Source organism: Epinephelus lanceolatus, chromosome 11, assembly GCF_041903045.1.
Source record: "Epinephelus lanceolatus isolate andai-2023 chromosome 11, ASM4190304v1, whole genome shotgun sequence".
NCBI classification, from domain to species: domain Eukaryota; kingdom Metazoa; phylum Chordata; class Actinopteri; order Perciformes; family Serranidae; genus Epinephelus; species Epinephelus lanceolatus.
In genome coordinates, this window is record NC_135744.1 from 2,679,297 (window position 1) to 2,699,963 (window position 20,667).

Here is a 20,667-nt window from a genome sequence, read left to right on the forward strand (position 1 = left end):
TGAAGCGCGTTTTTTCTCTATTTCCTTTTTGCAAGTCGTGCACGTTTTCGGGTAAAGGTAAAAAAAAATTCCTTTAAAGTGATAAGTTTGTGCATTTTTTTAGATTGATTTTTGCTTCCACAAATTTGATTTGCTTCTAATACTACTGAGAAAACTGAGAGTTTGATTACAATGGGATCTGGTCAGAGCAAAACGTCAGAGGGTAAAATTGAGCCTGATTATGGCGCTCCCAATGTGAGATTTATGGAGATTAATTATGGAAAGGAGAGCATGGCTCAGTTAGATCTGTGGGTCAATGAGTGCTGTTTCCCAAGACCAGGCAGCCTGAGTACTAAACAGCTCGAGGCTTTAGAGGTGAGGTTGACAGACTTAGAAAGAAGGGGATTAGAAGGGAAGTTTGGAGGAAAGGTCAAGTTCCAGGCAGACTGGTCAGCTTTTAGAAGTTGGATGAGAGAAGCCAAGCACAGGCAGGGCCCCAAAGATTTCCTGGCGCAGTGTTCGAAGCTGGATTCGGACCTCGACTCGGCTCCATCTGAATGGCCCCCAACGTATGTTGAACACCACACACCGGAGGGAGCAGCTGGCCTCTCTGAACCAGCGCTGCTTACAGAGACATTGTTCTTCGGCTGTTGAGAAGATTGAAAGCGGGTTTCCCTGTTCGTTTGGACTGGGGAAAAGTGGTGGCAGTTAAGCAGGATGCAGATGAGACTGTCTCTGCTTATCTATAGCCTACCGCTTGGGACAGGCAGCGATACAGTATAGTGGACTGACCAAACTTGAGGAAAGTGGAAAGGGGGGCACAAAGACAATGACCATTGTTTCAAGTGCGGCAAAAAAGGGACATTGGGCAAAAAACTGCTGTAAAGGGGGAAACAACAAGAAAAAAAGATGGGACAGATGAGTCAGATTGACTATGTGGTGAGAGCACAAGGATGGATGAATCTGGTGATGACACTGACCTGGAAAACCAACCAACGCTTCAGACACGTGAGAAAACTAACACTAACACAAATACAGAAACATATAACATGCACATCATGACTGATGCTGAGTATGAGCTTGTTTCTGACGCGATTCTGCACCTTGAATCTAAACAGAGAGAGAGTGAGCATAGCAATATGTTGGCTGATTTTTCAGCGGAGGCATACAAACAGATGCCTCAATGCACACAGTGTCAGTTAAAGGTGTTGAACTCTCTTTCTTGGTGGATTCCGGGGCCACAGAATCAGTCGTAAGACGTTGTGATTTTCATCTGAAGGCTAAACCTCAACTGAGTGGGAGATACCAGAAAACAATTGGGGTTGCAGGAGTAGCGATTATTGAAAAATACACTGCTTTGCATTTGTTTTGATTCTGAGTCGGGGAAGTCTTTCAAACACTCATTCTTGTATTCCGACAAATGCCCTATCAATCTGATGGGATGAGATCTCATGTGTATGTTGGGAATTGTTTTGATTTGTACACCTGAAGGCATTCAGGTGAGGAGAGTGAATGAAATGAAGGAAAGTTCTGTTTTTTTCCAACACGCTGAGGGACAGTTTGTGTGCAAGTGGAAGACAGAGCTCCCTCCCTCTGTTTTGCTGAAGCTCCCAGAGACACACACACACGCTGACGTCACATGCCTGCACTGCACAGCACACATGGTCCCTATGTCACACACTGACCGTGATTATGAAGACATCTGGGGCCAGTTGCACCAACTGGTCTTTACTACGCCTGGTCATAACTCCTAAGACGGACTTTGTTAAGACCAGTCTTAAGGAGTGGACTTACGCCGGTTGCACCAACAGGGCTTACGCCTGGTCTTAGCTACGCTGGTTTTAGCTGTGCGCATCCATGTGAATGTACCCGAAATGCTCCACGCGGCCTGCGTAGAGGAGACAGTTGACAGCCCCTCTCATCTGTGTTGACAGTTTATTTACAGTTTAAGATTTGAAGAAAACATGAAGGATCAACGAAAAACTTTACCGACACTGAAATTAGAAAATTAATCAAGCTGTACAGCCAGCACAGAGACGTATCACAAATAAGAAAAAACAGTCGGTATGGGCAGAGATAACGGGGCACATCAATACGTGTTTAGACTCTGGCTGCCTTCATACAGAGGCTGACATGAGGAAGAAGTGGAAAGATCTTCTCAGCAAGGCAAAAAATACATCTCCTCCAAAAGAAATCATCCAACTGGCGGGGGTCCTCCCCGAAAACCTCAATTTACAGTGACATCATTGTTGACGTATTTGGGTAGGATTCCCCTGCCTGGTGGGAAGGCTGGTGGTAGTGCTGCGTTGCAGCCCAACACAAACTGTAAATCCAGTGACAGCTCTTCAGTAAGTTCAAACAGATCTCTCCTACAGAACTGAAACCTCTCAATCAGCTCCTCGTCATTATATAGGCTATGTCCAACTGCTTCTGTCCCTAATTACCCTCTTCCGTCTAAATGCCCGCTCATATACAGACGGTGGATGAGACGTGCCATAATCAAATTGCGCTCTCTGCGCTCTAGAGCGCATGAGAGCAGCTTGATAATGACCTTACACCTGCTCTTGACTAAGTGTAAGATTTACGCCCGGTCTTAGTGAGAAGAAGGCTTAAGCCCTATTGGTGCAACCGGCGTAACTATTAGGTCGGACTTAGAACGCCAAGTTACGACCGACTTAGCGTAAGACCAGGCTTAAGACCTGTTGGTGCAACCGGCCCCTGGTGTAATACAGGACAGGAACAGGATTGGTTGTATTGGAATGACGTTAATTGTACTGTCTCTGTGTCTCTGCATGGTTAAAGGGAAATTTCGGTTTATTTCAACCTGTCTCCTATCGTCCTAAATTTGTTTCAAGTGACTAGTGACATAAATATAATAGTTAGCATGTTAGCCGTTAGCCTAGATACAGCTGGGGCCCATAGTAGCATCAGACCTGTTAAAACGTAAGTGAAACGGCACACTTCAAGTGCAAAGTTAGTCCACTAAACAAGCTTTTTTTTCCACAAAGACCGCCTCATATCGAAATCTCAGGAGAACAAGCAGCAACAGCTGGAAGGCAGAACCGGACAGTAGCCTGAAAAGTTCATTCATTTATTTTATGAAAGATTTATAGAATAATGGCTGACTTTTTGCCAGACTTAGACTTTGTGGAGGAGGAATTTGATTTTGCAGAGTTTGATGGCCGCCCTTATTTATTTGAGCCAGAATACACTGACGAAGAGCTTCATGAAATTGAAGAACAGAGGAGGAGAGAGAGAGAGGCGCAACAGGTAGAGGACGAGAGAGGAGGAATGGTTGCTGCAAGGCTGCGTAGCACTGGAGATTGGTGGTGTACCTGTGAATGCTGTGCCCCAATGCCCACAGAAGAGGAATGCTTCTGTTGCAAGGAATTGGACCGGCCTGGGGCCTCATTTATCAACCGTGCGTAGAAAAGGTTCTAAATTCTGTCCTGAGAATGAAACTTAGAATGTGTGTAAGTACAAAAAAATCTGTAATTATCAAACGTGTGGACACTGGTCATACGCACACTAGTAAGTAATCAGTGATGATAAATCCCACCTGTTCTTAACTACCATGCTCGTGCATGATTAGGGTCATTTGCATTCAGAAACGCCTCCAACTGACCATATATGGCAGCAACCATCCCTTTAATTAAAGCTGCAAGCAGCGTTTGGCGGGACCTCGCACTCGCGCCCGTTTCGGGCCCCAGCTTATGTCGTCACTGTGAATTATTTAGAAATATCAAACATGTTGCCACAAACATCAGAAAATCCTTACAGAGCTGAACGTTTTGATGTTTGAATGCTTTCTGTAGCTGTAGGTATGGATAAGTGATGTCACGATATGCAAATTAGATGAGTGAATTTATTCCCATCAGATTCCTCGTCCTTTATTTTGAGGAAGAGACAACAAAAACAACACAAAACAAAAGAAATTTACTATGTAAATATGTTCAAAATGTTGTTTTACTGAGATGTGTGAAATCCAATATGGCTGCTGCCTAGTGACGTCACAATATGCAAATTAGATAAGTTAATTTACTCCCATGACAAACTTTGGGTCATGATGAATAGTTTTTTGAAATGTTGAAATGAAAATGGAATATAAATAAATAATATCAATAAACTCTGGCACCTAAAGGGTTAAAATGGAGATTGTGCCCCTGTCATGTCTGCATGTAAGATTTAGACACACACACACATCATGTTTCTGTGAGTTTGTGTGTGACAGCAGTTGCCATGGTGATGAAGTAAGTGCACCTGGCAGAAGAGCAGAGAGAGAGAGTGACAGAACACAGAGAGACCTGTTTTAGTGGAGATTTAACTCCTCGAAGAAGTTCTTCCCATTCCCAAACCGCTGGTCCAATCATCAAAATTATGTGATCATGAGAGAGATAAAGTTATACAGAAGATCTGTTTAGCAGCAGGTGAACTGGTATGTGTGCGTCTTTAAAGCCGACACAATAAACGGTGTAGGAGGAGATGTGTTTTTTTTTAAGAGCACGTTTGAGGGGAAATCTTACTTTGAAAGGGCAAATAACTCACTTCCTGTTGGATTTAGGTCATGGGTGTTAGCGTGTTATTTGTAGGTCGAACACTCCAGTTTTGGTTTGATCTTGATACGACATTCCTACGGGCTGCAGTGGCCAGTTTAGTGCACCTATGTGGCGCTAGAGAGCCCATTTTGGCACTGTAGGGGTTAATAATGTGTGTGTTCTGTTTCAAATGAAGTTTCTGCTGCTGTAATCTGTCCTTTAAAGATTGTGAGACACACAGACCAGAGAGCCCTGTGGCTGTGTCTGTGTGTGCAGCCGTTGTCATGGCGATTAATGACTTGCCCGCACCTGTGGCAGACACAGACACGTCAGGAAAGCAGATCACCAAAGGTTGTTTATAAAGGGATTTAACTCCTCGAACAAATGCTTTGCATACCCAAACCGTTGGTCGGAGCAAGAAAATAAAGTGATTTTCAGAGACAGCCACGTCTCGTGAACGCGCGTGTCGCGTTTTATATTTCTCGAGTCAAAAATGTGGTCAGGGGAGCGAGTTTAAAATGTGTTGCACCCCAGCTGTTTCCAGAAATTTCTCCTCTGAGTTTACATGGGAGTGAATGAGAAAAAAATCAGCGCTCCCTTCGCTTTGGAGCCACTCAGCAAAAATGTGTATGTGTGAGAGATTCCATGTCAACATATCTGTGAGCTGGACAAATTTTCCTACGTTTTGTGGTATAAATTGTGTGTGTACAGTGAAAATTGTGGCCATGGCAGCGAGTTAAAGACAAAAGTTTTATCAATCAATCAATCAATTTTATTTATAAAGCCCAATATCACAAATCACAATTTGCCTCACAGGGCTTTACAGCATACGACATCCCTCTGTCCTTATGACCCTCGCAGCGGATAAGGAAAAACTCCCCAAAAAAACCCCTTTAACGGGGAAAAAAAACGGTAGAAACCTCAGGAAGAGCAACTGAGGAGGGATCCCTCTTCCAGGACGGACAGACGTGCAATAGATGTCGTACAGAACAGATCAGCATAATAAATTAACAGTAATCCGCATGACACAATGAGACAGAGAGAGAGAGAGACAGAGAGAGAGACAGAGAGAGAGATGCAGGTAATAACAGTAGCTTACAACAACATTATTGAAAGTAATAATATTATAGTTATAGTTCTGGCTACTGTGGTACAATATGTTGAAAGTATGTATTAATATCTGGCAGTATACATGTGTGACAATAGTCATATGTGTATAATAACAGTAGAAGTATGACTAATGACTAATGATGGCAGCAGCAGCAGGAGGCATCTGGCAGGACCACGGCAGCAGCACAACCACACACGTCACGCTGTCAGACGATTTTTAGAGCCCTCTCCACTCTAGCTCACAGCATTCCGTGCAATACACACCCATTGTAAACTGAGAATTTCTCCACTTTTGCTCATGGTACTTTGAGAGGCACAGATGAAAAACGGTAAAAGATATTAAAAAGATGAAAACATGAGTGAATAGATGAGACCTGTGGCAACATTTGAGAGTTGGAATGGAGTCTGTAACACAAAGTACGGAGACGCTGTAAATCCTAGAAAAAGCCCTAAGATTGGTCTCTTTCTTCCCCCCTGCTGCCATTCATTTCCTATGGGACAGCTTTCGAAGATCGCCAGGACGTTTTTCTGACATCTCACCTTATGGAGGCCATAAAATCCAAACTAAGCGAGTAATGAAAAAGTTACGAATAACTTTTGATTAGAACGAGTTGATCTGTCATGTGTGCAAGTTTGAAGCCGATTGGATAAGCGGTGTATGAGAAGAAGATTTTTTAGGAAAAGCAGTTTTAAGGCAAAATCTTACTTTGAAAGGGCAAATAGCTCACTTCCTGTTGGATTTAGGTCAGGGGTGTCAGCGCGTGATTTTTAGAACTTCATGAGACGAACACGCCACTTTTGGTTTCATGTTTCTACGACATTCCTACAGGCCGTAGCGGCCATTTTTGTGTGCCTAGGTGGCGCTAGAGAGCCCATTTTGGCACTTTAGGGGTTAATGTCATGATTTTCTAAATTTTTTCACCGGTTCTGATGTGCGTGCCAATTTTGGTGAGTTTTTGAGCATGTTTAGGGGGTCAAATTCCAGTTCAAAGAGGCGGCGGGAGAAAGAATAAAGAATAACTAGAGAAGCAATTTCTGAAGAAATTGCGGGTGTGAATGCTGCGAGCTGAAGCCACGCTGCAATGCTGTCTTGAATACAATGAAGTTTGAATGATCTGAATGTTTGAAAGTTTGTTGAAAAGCTGACGCCACACTGAATAGCTGCCTTTAATAAAATAAAGTTTGAATGATTAGAATATTTGAATGTTTACTGAGATTTATGAAATCCAATATTGCCGCCCCCTAGTGATTCCACAATATGCAAATTAGATGAGTTAATTTACTCCCATCAGATTCCTCTTCCTTTATTTTGAGGATGAGACGACAAAAACAGCACAAAACAAAAGAAATGTACTGTGTAAATATGTTCAAAATGCTGTTTTACTGAGATTTATGAAATCCAATATGGCCGCCGCCTAGTGACGCCACAATATGCAAATTAGATGAGTTAATTTACTCCCATCACAAACTTTGGGTCATGATGAATAGTTTTCTCATTTACAGTATGCCTTTATCTCTCACCACTTTCATGCGAAAGCCTTTTGAAATGTTGAAATGAATATTTTCCTCAAATAACTCTGGCAACTAAAGGGTTAAAATGGAGATTGTGCCCCTGTCATGTCTGCATGTAAGATGTAGACACACACACACATCATGTTTCTGTGAGTTTGTGTGGCACAGCGGTTGCCATGGTAATAAACTAGGTGCACCTGGCAGAAGAGCAGAGAGAGACAGACAGAACACAGAGAAGAGATCTCTTTTAGAGGAGATTTAACTCCTCGAACAAATTCTTCGCATACCCAAAGCGTTGGTCCCATCATGAAAATAAAGTGATAGTGAAAGACAGCCACTTCTCGTGAACGTACGTGTCGTGTTTTATATTTCTCGAGTCCAAAATGGGGTCACCAGAGCGAGTTACAAATGTGTTGCACCTCAGCTGTTTCCAGAAATTTCTCCTCTCAGATTACATGGGAGTGAATGAGAAAAAAATCGGCGCTCCCTTCGCTTTGGAGCTGCTCAGCAAAAATGTGTACATGTGACAGATTCCATGTCAACATTTCTGTGACCAGGACAAATTTTCCTACGTTTTGTGGTATAAATTGTGTATATACAGTGAAAATTGTGGCTGTATGAGCAAGTTGAAGAGAAAATTCAAGTATGAGTAGAGGGCTTTGTGTGTGTGTCTGTGTGTGCAGCCGTTGCCATGGCGATTCCTGACTTGCCTGCACTTGAGGGGCACACACAGACAGCTCATGAGAGAGCAGAGGAGCAAGCAGGACAAATTTTCCTACGGTTTGTGGTATAAATTGTGTATGTACAGTGAAAATTGTGGCCGTATGAGCGAGTTGAAGAGAAAATTTCTTATTTAATTTTCAGCTGCTCTTCACTCTAGTGATGACATCACTCACTCTAGCTCACGCAATACACACCCATTATAAAGTCTGAGAAGGGCTGAAAACTTCATGTATTTTAAACTGACTTTGTAGAAAAATTAAAAGAGATATTGAAAATTTGAATTAGTTCCTGAAAGTCGACAACAGCGTCAACATTTGAGAGTTGGAATGAGTTTCTACGTCAGTGTATGAATTCGTGATGTGTGGGTGAAGATGAGTGAGTTTGAAGGATTTTCTCATTGACTTCCATTATAACAAAGGTTCAGAAAACGCTGAATATTTTTGAAAGTTTGAATGGGATTGAAAAGTTGAATCATATGTAAAATGTCAGCAAAATGATGAATATTTTCCATTTTGAATGGAGTTTCTAGCTGAAAGTATGAATCGGTAGTCACAGTTTGAAAAAAGGTGAAATGTTTAGATTTTTGAGGATTCCGTAATGCATTCCCAATGGGAAAAGGATTTGGGAAAAATCGGAAATATCTCGGAAAGTATGAATTTTAGGAAAAAAGTGAATACATCCGTGAATGTCCTAATTCAGCTGAACGTTTTCATGTTTGAATGGTTTTAATCGGTTGAAGTTTGTAGAACTAGTAGTGGTCCAACCGTTTTTGCTCCATCCGCTTTAATAGAAGTCGGAATTTTAACGTTGAATTCCCAGGAAAATATGAAGGTTATGGAAAAATTTGAAAGTTTCCGATAATGTCCTAATGAAGCTGAATCTGAAGAAGTTTGAATGGTTTGAATCGGTTGAAGTATGTTGAAGATAATTGATGTTGAAAAACGCGGCGGAAGAATAATAATAAGAAGAAGAAAAATAAAGAATTTTGGTAGTAGAAGAACATAGGTTGTGAATGCTTGCAGCATTCACACCCAATAAACGGAGCAAAAACAATAGGGTCCTCGCCTTTGGCGAGGACTGCTCTGTGAGCAGTCCTCTGCCTTAGGCTCGGTCCCTAATAAACGGAGCAAAAACAATAGGGTCCTCGCCTTTGGCGAGGACTGCTCTGTGAGCAGTTCTCTGCCTTAGGGCTTGGTCCCTAATAATAAAGAATAAACGGAGCAAAAACAATAGGGTCCTCGCCTTCGGCGAGGACTGCTCAGTCCTCGCCAAAGGCAAGGACCCTAATAATGCATGAATGGATTTTTTTCCCCCTCACCGAAATCATGGCAATGATGGCGAAGAAGAGGAACTTCACCGACACCAAGATTGAGGTACTTGTGGGAGAAGTGGAAACAAACCAAAAAATACTATTTGGAACACTTAATGCAGGTGTGACCAACCAAAGAAAGAACGCTGCGTGGGAGAAAGTAACGACTGCTGTGAATTCCGTTGGGTCAGAGGAAAGATCACTCTCAGAAGTAAAAAAGAAATGGTTTGACATTAAAATCAGAGCCAAAAAACGCGTCACAGCCCACAGACACGAAATATCTGCAACTGGAGGAGGACAAGCAACAACAACCCAGCTGTCATCCATCGACAACCGCATTGCCAGCATCATCAGAGACACAGCACTATGTGGCATTATTCCTGATGGAGATACAGACACTCTCCCAACACAACCAGCTGTACCATCGACCAGTCACACTGCAGGTAAAATAAAAAGCCGGGCTGAGGTGTTTCATAAACATTTATTTAGACAGTTTAATTTGTGAATTTGAATTAAAATAAACGTGACAATAATGTGATGTTTCTTCAATAACTCAGAAACTCAAGCCAGTCACGCCTGCCCTCAGGAGCCGGAGGCGGTGGAGGAGCTGGGGGAGTTGGAGGAACAGGAGCAGCTGGGGCCATCCAAAACCCATTCAGTGCGTCCTGGGGGGGCGAGGGTGCTGACAGAGGCAGTGCTACAAAATCAACAAGACACCACCAATTCCATAAATGAAATAAAGGATCAGCTGACAAACATCGCAAATACTTTACTGCAAATTAACGAGTCACTTAAACAGATTGCTGCATGCGCATTGCAAATGTTAAATAAATAAACTTTAAAATGTTGAATGATGTTGAGATTATTTTCTCACGCACGCTTTCAATCTTGAATTTCTCACTTTTCAAAGATCAGCTAACAGACAGACTTACCTAAAATCTATGTATGATCCTCTCTCTTGTTTGAATGGCAGCGGCATTAGTGGGTGGGAAAGGCTCTGCATTGGGCATGGGCTCGTCTGCTCTGGGGGGTTCCTGCAGAGGGATGCCTTGTCTGATGGCTAAGTTATGAAGCACACAGCAAGCCAAGATGATGTGGCAGACTTTTTCAGGTTTATACTGAAGTGTCCCCCCGCGCTGGACAGACACAGCCACCTGCCTTTTAGCAGGCCTATTGCACGTTCAACGACTGTTCTTGAACGCGCATGGGCCCGGTTGTAGTGCTGCTCCTGCGCGGTCCTCGGGTTGGCCACGGGGGTCATCAGCCATGGCTTTAGTGGATATCCCCGATCACCTATAGAGATGTTTTAATAAACCATGCGAAGCCCAGAAAATAATTTCGAAATGTTGTAACACTCACCAATAAGCCAGCCATCCTCAACAGCTCCTGCTTGGAGGTGCACACCCACAGAGCTGTTCTGCAGAATGAATGAGTCGTGCGTTCCTCCAGGCCACCGGGCAACAACGTTTAACAGAGACATAGTTGCATCGCAGATTATTTGTGCATTGATTGAATGAAACCCTTTCCTGTTCACGTAACTGAATTCATTGTGTGAAGGTGCTTTTATTGCGATGTCGGTGCAATCTATGGCTCCAATTATGTTTGGGAATCCGGCGATGGCGTGAAATCCTCGTTTAATTTCGGCTTGTTGGGGATGTCTGTATGGGAACTGGATGTAAGTTGGGGCCAGAGAAATTACTGCATCCAACACTGCCGGCATGGTTCTACTTAGTGTCGGCTGCGAAATGCCGCATATGTTTCCAATCTCTCGCTGAAATGTTCCAGTGGCCAAAAATCCCAGGGTGGACAGGAGCTGGATGTGCACTGGGATGGCTTTGGTGCGTTTTGTCTCCCGCTCCAACATGGGTTGTAAATCATGGCATAAATCCATCAATATGTTTTTGGGGAAGCGGTACCTGCTGAGAAGCCACTCTGTGCTCTCACTTAACAGATCAGCACGCTCTTTGAAAACGCGCTCCCTGCGGAGCATATGGTTCTCCAAATCCTCCAATAGTGCAAGATAAGCCATGGTACTTGTATTTCAAGTTTTCTTTTCAGGTTGTCCTGTCACAGCTGTCTTTTATAGCTTGTCACACCAATCACTCAAAATGTCTGCTAACTTACTAATTGAGAATTTGTATAAATTAGAGGAAACAGGGAACATGTGTGGCGTTTGAGATTGCTGAACACCGTGACTCCTTCAATGGGTTCTATTTGTAGTTTCACTGTTCTACCACTAGATTTTGTGTGTAAGCATGGTCAGAGCCGTGCTTAAATTTACACACGTTCCTAAGCACAAGTACAAGTTGATAAATTCCATACTTTGCATGGGAATGTTCTTACGCACTCATTACGCACACATCTGTGCGTACGCACGGTTGATAAATGAGGCCTCTGATTTCTCCCAGGCCAGATTTGAGAGACACACCAATTGCCAATGCTGATTTTGAATTCTTTGTAGAGACCCCAGCACTGGTAAAAATGTTGCAGATTTTGCCATCACAACGCTGCAAGAGACAGTGATCGCAAGTCTTTTGTCATCCTCACATTCAGCTCAAGCGGCTGCATTGGTGGCTCTGACAGAGGCATGTAAACTGGCAGAGGGCAAGTCTGTTAACATTTACACAGACAGCAGATATGCTTGGGGTGTGATTCACGATTTTGGACAAATTTGAAAGAATAGGGATTTCTTTTTTTTCTTTTCTTTTTTTTTTTTAAACTTGTCTGCATTAGTTTTCGTAGCTTAATAATAATAATAATAATAATACATTTTATTTAAAAAGCACTTTTCAAAGTTCTCAAAGTCACTTTACAGAGACAGTTCAAACACATCAAATAAAACAACAATTTTCGGCAAATACATCAAAAACAAAGGGGAACAGTAATGGGAGTGACAAAACAAGTAAATAAGTAAATGAATAAAAGTAGCTAAACATTAAAAGCAGAACGGAACAGGTGAGTTTTGAGTAGTGATTTGAATGATGGGAGGTCAGTGCAGTCACGGATGTGTTTTGGGAGGGAGTTCCAGAGGGTGGGGGCAGCAACGGGGAAGGCTCTGTCCCCCCAGGTTCTGTGCTTGGTCTTGGGGACGGTGAGAAGGTTGGCATTGGAAGAGCGGAGGCTGCAGGAAGGGGTGTAAGGGTGGAGGAGGTCTGTGAGGTAAGAGGGGGCCTGGTTGTGGAGAGCTTTATGGGTGAGAAGGAGGAGTTTGAAGTGGATGCGTTGTGGAACAGGGAGCCAGTGGAGGTTCTGAAGGACAGGGGTGATGTGGTCGCGGGAGCGGGTGTGAGTGAGGAGGCGGGCGGCAGAGTTTTGGATATATTGGAGTTTATTGAGGAGTTTGGAGGTTGTGCCATAAAGGATGCTATTGCAATAGTCAAGGCGGGATGTAATGAAGGCGTGGATCAGGACTTCGGCAGCATTGCGAGAGAGTGAGGGGCGGAAGCGAGAAATGTTTTTAAGGTGAAAGAAGGCTGTTTTAGTGACTTGCTTGATGTGTTGGTCGAAGGAGAGGTTGCTGTCGAAGATGATACCAAGGTTGCGGCAGTAAGGGGAGGGGGACAGGGTGGAGTTGTCGATGGTGAGGTGGAAGTCTTTGGCTGTTTGGGTGAGGGAATCAGGACCAATTAGGATCATGTCTGATTTGTCACAGTTGAGTTTAAGTAAGTTTGCTTGCATCCAGGATTTAATTTCGGAGAGACAGTTTGATAGGGTAGAGTGGGTTGAATGAGTGATGGATTTAGTGGAGATGTATAGCTGGATATCGTCAGCGTAGCAGTGAAAACAGAGACCATGACGACGGATGATTTGACCAAGGGGGAGGAGGTAGAGGATGAAGAGGAGAGGACCAAGCACCGAACCCTGGGGGACGCCTTGGGACAGAGGGGCAGTTGAGGAGGAGCAGTTGTTGATGAAGATGAATTGTTTTCTGTCAGTGAGATAGGAATGTAGCCAGGTGAGGACATTGTCAGTGATGTTGAGGAGGGTTTGCAGGCGGGAGAGTAGGATGGAGTGGTTGATGGTGTCAAAGGCGGCGGTGAGATCAAAGAGGATAAGGATGGAGAGTAGGCCGGAGTCTGAGGAGAGGAGGAGGTCATTTGTGACTTTAAAGAGGGCAGTCTCGGTGCTGTGTTGTGTGCGGAATCCAGATTGAAATTGTTCGAAGAGGTCATTATTGTTGAGGTGGGATTTGATTTGTGAGGCGACGACACGTTCAAGGATTTTTGATAGGAATGGGAGGTTGGAAATGGGCCGGAAATTGCTCATAATGTCAGGGTTGAGACCAGGTTTTTTAATGATGGGGGTGACTGCAGCCAGTTTGAGAGAAGGAGGGGCAGAGGCAGAGCTGACGGAGGAGTTGACAATTTTGGAGACAAGCGGGGAGATGGTGGGGAAGCAGTGCTTAACAATGCCGGATGGGATGGGATCTAGCATGCAGGTGGAAGTTTTCATGGTTGAAATGATTTTAGACAGCTCAGCTGGGGAGACAGGTGCGAATTTGGAGAGGGGCAGGGTGATAAGATGGGTGGAGGGGGGTGAGGGGGGTGAGGAGGGTGGGGGGGTTGGTTAGAGAACTGTGGATGGTGTCAATTTTGGTTTGGAAAAATGAGAGGAAGGAATTGCATTTTTCAACGGTGAATGAGTTTGAAATATTGTCACTGGGATTAAGGAGTTTGTTACGGTGGAAAAAAGAGCCTTTTGGTTATTGGAGCCGAACTGTTAAACCGGTCTTTTTATGCAGTCTTTCGAGCTGACGCTTGTGGGATTTCATTTGGCGGAGTTCGGGGGTGTACCAGGGGGCTGAGTGTGTGAATGAGACAGATTTGGTTTTGATGGGGGCCAGTTGATCAAGACAGGAGGAGAGAGTGTTGTTGTAGTAGTTGACAAGCTCATTGGGGTCATCAGACAGCGGGGGAGGGAAGGTAGACAGAGTGTTGGAAAGAGAAGTTGAGAAATCTTGAGGGGAGATGGATTTGAGGTTGGGGAGGGGGGTGGGGAGATGAATGTCTTGGGGAGGGGGGTGGGGAGATGAATGTCCAAGATGATAGCCAAGTGGTCGGAGATGTGGAGATTGATGCTGGAGAGTTGTTGGATGGTGAGACCGGTGGAGCAGACTAAGTCCAAAGTGTGGCCATGATTGTGAGTGGGGAAGTTGACATGTTGAGTGAGATTGAGGCAGTCCAGTAGATCAAGAAATTCAGAGGCATGTTTGCAGTTAATGTTGTCAATGTGGTAGTTGAAGTCGCCGAGGAGAAGAACAGAAGGTGAGATTGCTGAGAGCTGTGTGACAAAATCAGAGAAATCAGCGAGGAAAGATGGATTGGGCTTGGGAGGGCGGTAAATAACAGCAGTGACCAGGGGAGCGGGGCCGGGGAGTTTAAAAGCAATGTGTTCGAACGACTGAAAGGAGGGAGTGGATATGATGGTGATTGTTAGGTCTCTCTTATGGACTGAGGCCACGCTGCTGCCTCTTCCAGTGAGACGGGGCTGGTCAATATACGTGTATCCAGAGGGGGTGGCTTGGTTGAGCGAAAAATAGTCCAGATGTTTGTGCCAGGTTTCCGTGATGCAGAGGAAGTCTAGGTTGTTGTCAGTAATGAATTCATTTAAGATGAGTGCTTTGTTGTTGAGTGAACGGATGTTTAGCAGTGCCAGTTTGAGGAAATGCTGCTGTGCGATTGGCTGTGAGGAATGGGGGAGTTGGTGGAGGTTGGGGTTGGACCGTTTGACATGTTTTATTGAGAGATTACATTTGTTCACAGAGTTGGACCTGTTATAGGGACGGAGTGGTCTGACTGAGATGATAGACTGAATGGGGAGAGCAGCAGCAGGTGGGGACAATGACAGAGCAGCAGCAGGAGGGGACAGTGACAGCTCGGGCCTGTAGGAGGAGCTGTGGCAGGAGGAGGTACCCAGAGATGACACCAGTGAGCAAGACGGTGTGTGGGTAAACATCAGTCAGTCACGTGGGTAGCTTTGCACAGCGTGCTGTAAATTGGCAGCTAACATTTGGCTGCCCAGCCTATTGGGATGAAAGCCGTCGCTTTTTAAAAAGGACTGTTGGCCCCAGAATAAATTAAAATTGTCAATGAAGCCCACATTGCATGTCCTGCAGGCAGATAGGAGCCATGTGTGGAGGGAAAGGATTCTGCTGAAGATTTCCACACCGCAGCCAAGAGGGGAGAGTGGCCCGCTGATGAACACTGATTTTCCACAGGTGTTGAGATACTGAAAAAGTTTGTTGAACTCAGCCTTGGTGATTTCTGACTGTCGGCGGGATGCATCCATGCAACCAACATGGATAATAATTCTGTGGACAGACGGTGGTAGTGAGTGTAGCAGGTCGGGGAGTTTTGCCAAGATAACAGAGACTGTGACTCCGGGGAAACACCGCGTTACCGCATTGAAGAAACGGATGTTTCTGGTGATGGAGTCACCAACTATCAGGGTGGTCGGAGGAAAAAGGGGACGCGGAGATGCTGACAGTGGACTCACTGGGCTGGGTGATGGGAGAGTGGATTTTGAAGAAGACTTAACGGGCGATATTGAGGTGGAAAGTGATGGACGGGCAGAGAGGCGGACAGGAGCACAGTGCGGTGCGGAGACGGTTTGTTTTTGTTTTTGGACTGCTGGGCGGATGGCGGTGAAGTTGGGGCTTCTCCAGCTAAGAGAGGGAAGTCATGCAGATTGAGGATATTATATCTGTTCTCCAGCTGGATGCTATGATGCTCTGCATGAGGGGGGGGGGCATCTCTTCCCGCGAGGAGCAACCAGGGTCCAGGATGTATGCTCACATGGAGTGGAGCTGGGCAGGAACTTGGGTTTGGCCCCCTGCTGTATCCAGGTGTCATCCGGGTTGGCACAGCAGCAGCCGGACCGGGAGCGGTGACGTCAAACGCCAGGGGAGAGGCAGCATCAGCGACAGGACAGGTCGCAGATGGAGACTCAGATTGTGCAGGACCGAAGATGATGGTGTCCATTTGCAGCTCAGCTTCACGGATCTGATGTAGCGAGGATATACGTTGTTCCAGCTCAGTGATCCTGTCGGTGAGGCGGGTGCAGCTGACACAGCCGGGTGGAGAGGTGAGTGGAGCCATAGATTGAATGTAGTAACTGAGGATAGAGAGAAAAGGGGAGGCCAGTACAAGTGCTAAAAGTGCTTAGTTCAGGCTTGGTGATGTGGGTAGCAGGTAGGGGGTAGAGGCAGCTAGCAGGGAGGGCACGGGGACTTACACGCAGGGGCTCCAACTGGAGCCCACAGCGATGAAGCTGCATAGCAGAAGTGACTCACGGAAAGCACAGCACAGGGCAGGATATCAGCAGCGGGACTTACCGGCACGGGCCCTACACTTGGGCCCGGTGCGGAGATCAGGCTTCAGGCTGTGGAACAGGTGTTAAGAAGCATCTTGACACCCGGAGAGTCCTTGGCTGGGTATGCTCCAGCTGGTGGTGGCTAGCAGCCTGGCTAAAAAGGCTAGCACTTGTTGGTGCGGCTATGTTGCACAGCTTGGGCGGTCCGGTTAAAATCTTACATTTTGTCAGGCCGATGTTTAAAATCCACAGACCGGATAAAACATACACTATTTAAAAAGTAACGTCTAAAACAAGAGCCATAAAAGGATTGTAGAAATTGTTAAAAAATCAGTTTTTTAGGAGTAGTACAGACGGAGGACTGAGAAACGCCACGCATGCGCTGAAAGATGAGGGATTCTTCCCAAGAAGCGATGTAATCGCCACAAAAGGGTGTAAGCTTTTTATGAAGATTGATGCACTGTTAATCTTGCAGTCAAGTATTTTATACCCATACTGTGCGTGGTTGTGACTGTCACCCACCCTCCCTGGAGACTAGCCTATCAGCCTTTATTGGAAAAACTTCCTAATATGAGCCAGAGAGGGCCGTGATACACCATAGTGTGTCAAGGGGAAAGTAAGGGACAAGCAGGAGGGACAGGTGCTTAAGTTCTGAGTTATATAGCGACAGTGCATGCGGAGAAGAAGGAGAAAAAAAACAAACAAACAAACAAGCAAACAAACAAACAAAACAAAAAACAGAGGAGAAACAGGCAGTGTAACTGATGTATTGTGGCCTTGAGATTGTTGTGCTCCATACAGATTAACAAAAACAAACAAATAAATGTATAATAAAGAAAAAAAAAAAAAAGAACAAAACAGAAGTCTATACTGAACACCAGAAATGTGAGAGTCCTGGTGGTGGAGGAAAGCCCGATTGTGGAGAAGAGTTGCCAGCGCAGTGTCGTAGGTTTGAGAAGCAACTGAGCCCCTTTTGAGTGATCCCATCGGTTCTTTGCGATGTGTCATGGAGCTGAAGTATCGAACATGCATGCGTGTATTTGAACCCTCCCAGTGTGTTTATGAAAACCATCACAAGGGTCCAGGGCCAATGTCCCAGCCCCGCAGGGGAAGGCGGGCGGTAAGGCACCCCAAGGCAGCAGGGGCGCCCAGACCCCACGCCCAGGGAGCCGCAGAGGCCGCAAGACACCACGCAGGCCCAAGGACCCGGGGCGGCAATGGCCAGCACCCTCAGAGAGCCGGAGACACACCCCAGACCCCACCGCCCAATTGCATGCCACCTAACTAACCCCTGCTTGTACTCCCACAGCCGTGGCTACGGCTAAGATAACAGACCTGCAGATAAGGGCCTCTCCGGTGCAGAAGGCCATTTGGAAAAAAGCAGGATGTACTGTGGTTGATAAAGTGTGGACAGGCCCTGATGGCCTGCCCTGTCTCCCTCACTACCTTTTTCATTTCTTTGCTGAATTGACACATGGTTTGGACCAGGTGTCAAAGGGGGGAATGGTTGATGAGATACAGAGATACTGGTTTACAAGAGGGTTTTCCAGTTGGTGATTGTCTTCATGTTTTCAGAATGGGTTGAAGCTTTTCCCACAGCTAAACAGGATGCAGCAGCAGTGGCAAAGGCTTTGATGACTCTGATAATTCCCAGGTGGGGAATTCCAACTGGTGAGTTCATGGGTATTGATCTGAGACACCATTGTGCATATCACCCAGCCTCTGGAGGGGCATGTGAGAGAGAAAATGCTTTAAAACAAACGTGTGAAAGTGTGTGAGGAGACTAAGATGTCATGGACAAAAGCTCTTCCTATTGTGTTGATGCACATGAGGGCTAGAAGGAGGAACAGAAATGGATTCAGTCCATTTGAGATCTTATTTGGCAGACCTCTCAATACTGGGATTGGGCCCGTTAAAAGGCAGTTGCCAGACACTGGTCACTACGAGGATGAAATGTTACGATATTGTGCAACCTTGTCCTCTGTTTTGTCTGAAATCCACCAACAGGTGAAAGCTGCCCTGCCCAAACCAGTGGAAAGGAAGCTGCATGATCTCAAGCCAGGCGACTACGTTGTAGTGAGAGATCTGAGACGAAAGAACTGGAAAGCTCGCAGGTGGAACAGTCCGTTCCAGGTGCTTTTGGTGATGGAGATGGCTTACTGACATCCAGTGATGGGCTGGGATCGCTCAGACATCACGTCTGGGTGTGTGGCAGACATGTTCATCAGGCCCTTCAGCCTGGATGGTGTGGCAGGTGCTACTTGGCTAAGTCACTGCCTTGTGTGACTATTGTTCCTGATTTGACTCATTTTCACACAGACTGTGATCACTACTACCCACCGCACAGAGCAAGACGAGCTGTGGTAAGGGTACCTCCTGTGGAGAAGGGTTTTGGGGGTCTCCTGCCATGGTGGGGAACAGTAAACAATGCACACAAGATTGATACTGTAGCTGTGGACTTGGAAAATCTCACAGACAACGTGGCTACAAGATTTGGCTCACTCACACCATCGGTACAGGGCCTCACAAATGTGGCTCTGCAGAACAGGATGGCTATGGATTTAGTCCTGGCCAGCCAGGGGGGGTTTGTCACATTATGGGTACTGATTGCTGTACATACATACCTGACATCACTGATAACATGATACATGTGGTTTTTCATCTTAATGATCTGTTACATCTGGAGAAGAGCTGTGACACTGAGCTAGGAGCAAGTGTGGACCTGTGGTCCTGGTTTTCTTTGAGTGGATGGAAAGCATCATTAATGCATCTGTTTGCCCCTGTCGTAGTGGTTTTGCTGGTGCTGTGCATTGTTATGTATTGTGTCGTTCCCTGTGTGAGATCTCTGATTACATCAATGGTATCATCTGCTGTAGGGCGCTACGTGCAGATGGATCTGTGGACTCCTCCTTACAATTCACAGAAGTCACTCGTTTAAGTTATTCTTCTGATTCACATTTATCTGTTTTAGTTTAGAAATGTTTTGATCATTAAAGTTGATTCATTAGTAGTTTGATTAGCAAATCACATTTATCATTTATTCACATTTTAAATACATTTTTACATTACACTACACTACTACTTCACATTGATTACACTCAGCACTAGTTTAGCAGACACCATATTTACTCAATTTATTCTTTTGATTTTCACTTTCATTTTTATTTTTTCATTATTCATCTTCATTTGCTTTTATTCATCTTCATTTGCTTTTATAAAGGCATTCGCATGACAATCAGTGTTCCCTTTATTGATTTTGCCATTGTGTAGTCTCATTAAAGATGACATTTTTCATTTATGCTTATCTTGCTTTAACTTAGAGTTTAGTTTAAGGGATTTTTTTGTCCTCATCATATTGAGGTTTTTTCCCTCATTAGGTAGTGTAGTTATATGGCAAAGTCTTTTACCCTCTCCTTCGTCACATAGGAGAGGGATGTTTGGCTTGCCCATGCTTATGGCCTGTGACTTCTGCCTGGGTTTTTCATCTCCCATGTTGGAGGCTGGCGGCACTGGTGTTTGGCTGGTACGGGTGGTACTCGTAGGTCATAAGGTCGTTAGATAATGAGGAATTTTCCATGCTCATGGTTTAGCATGAGAATGCTAAAAAGGGTGGAGTGTGATGGAAAATTCTGGTGTATGTATGATGTATGATGTGTGTTGCTCATTTAACCCCTACTGTGACAGCAGTGAGAGACACCAAGGTTACGAGCCAGGCAAGCTCAGACACCAAGTGTCCTTGTTAGTCTCAGGAGATGTTGTGTCTTAGGAATGTCAAACCAACCTATCTGCTGCAGGCGCCACATATTTTGACTATTGAAGTGCATGTGTTATGGGAACTATAAAGATAGCAGGGCTAGAGGACATCAAGGCACTCACTCACTGACTGATTGTTCATGCGGTTGTGTGTGACACCATTCATGAATGCTTATTAAAACTCAAGAAAGACAGCTGACGTGTGAAGACTTTTTCTTTGAACTGTTTATTAAATATTGTTTTGCCACCACAGAAGGCTCCTGGCCCAGAGATGGTGTGTGTCCAAAGCTCCTCAAAGACTGTGTTGCCCAACTGTGTCTCTCCAACTCTCCACAAGATCTTCAACCTCAGTCTACAGTTGCGGCGGGTGCTGGCACTGTGGAAGACTTCCTGTGTTGTGCGAGTACCAAAAATTAAATGTCCAGCTGAACTTAA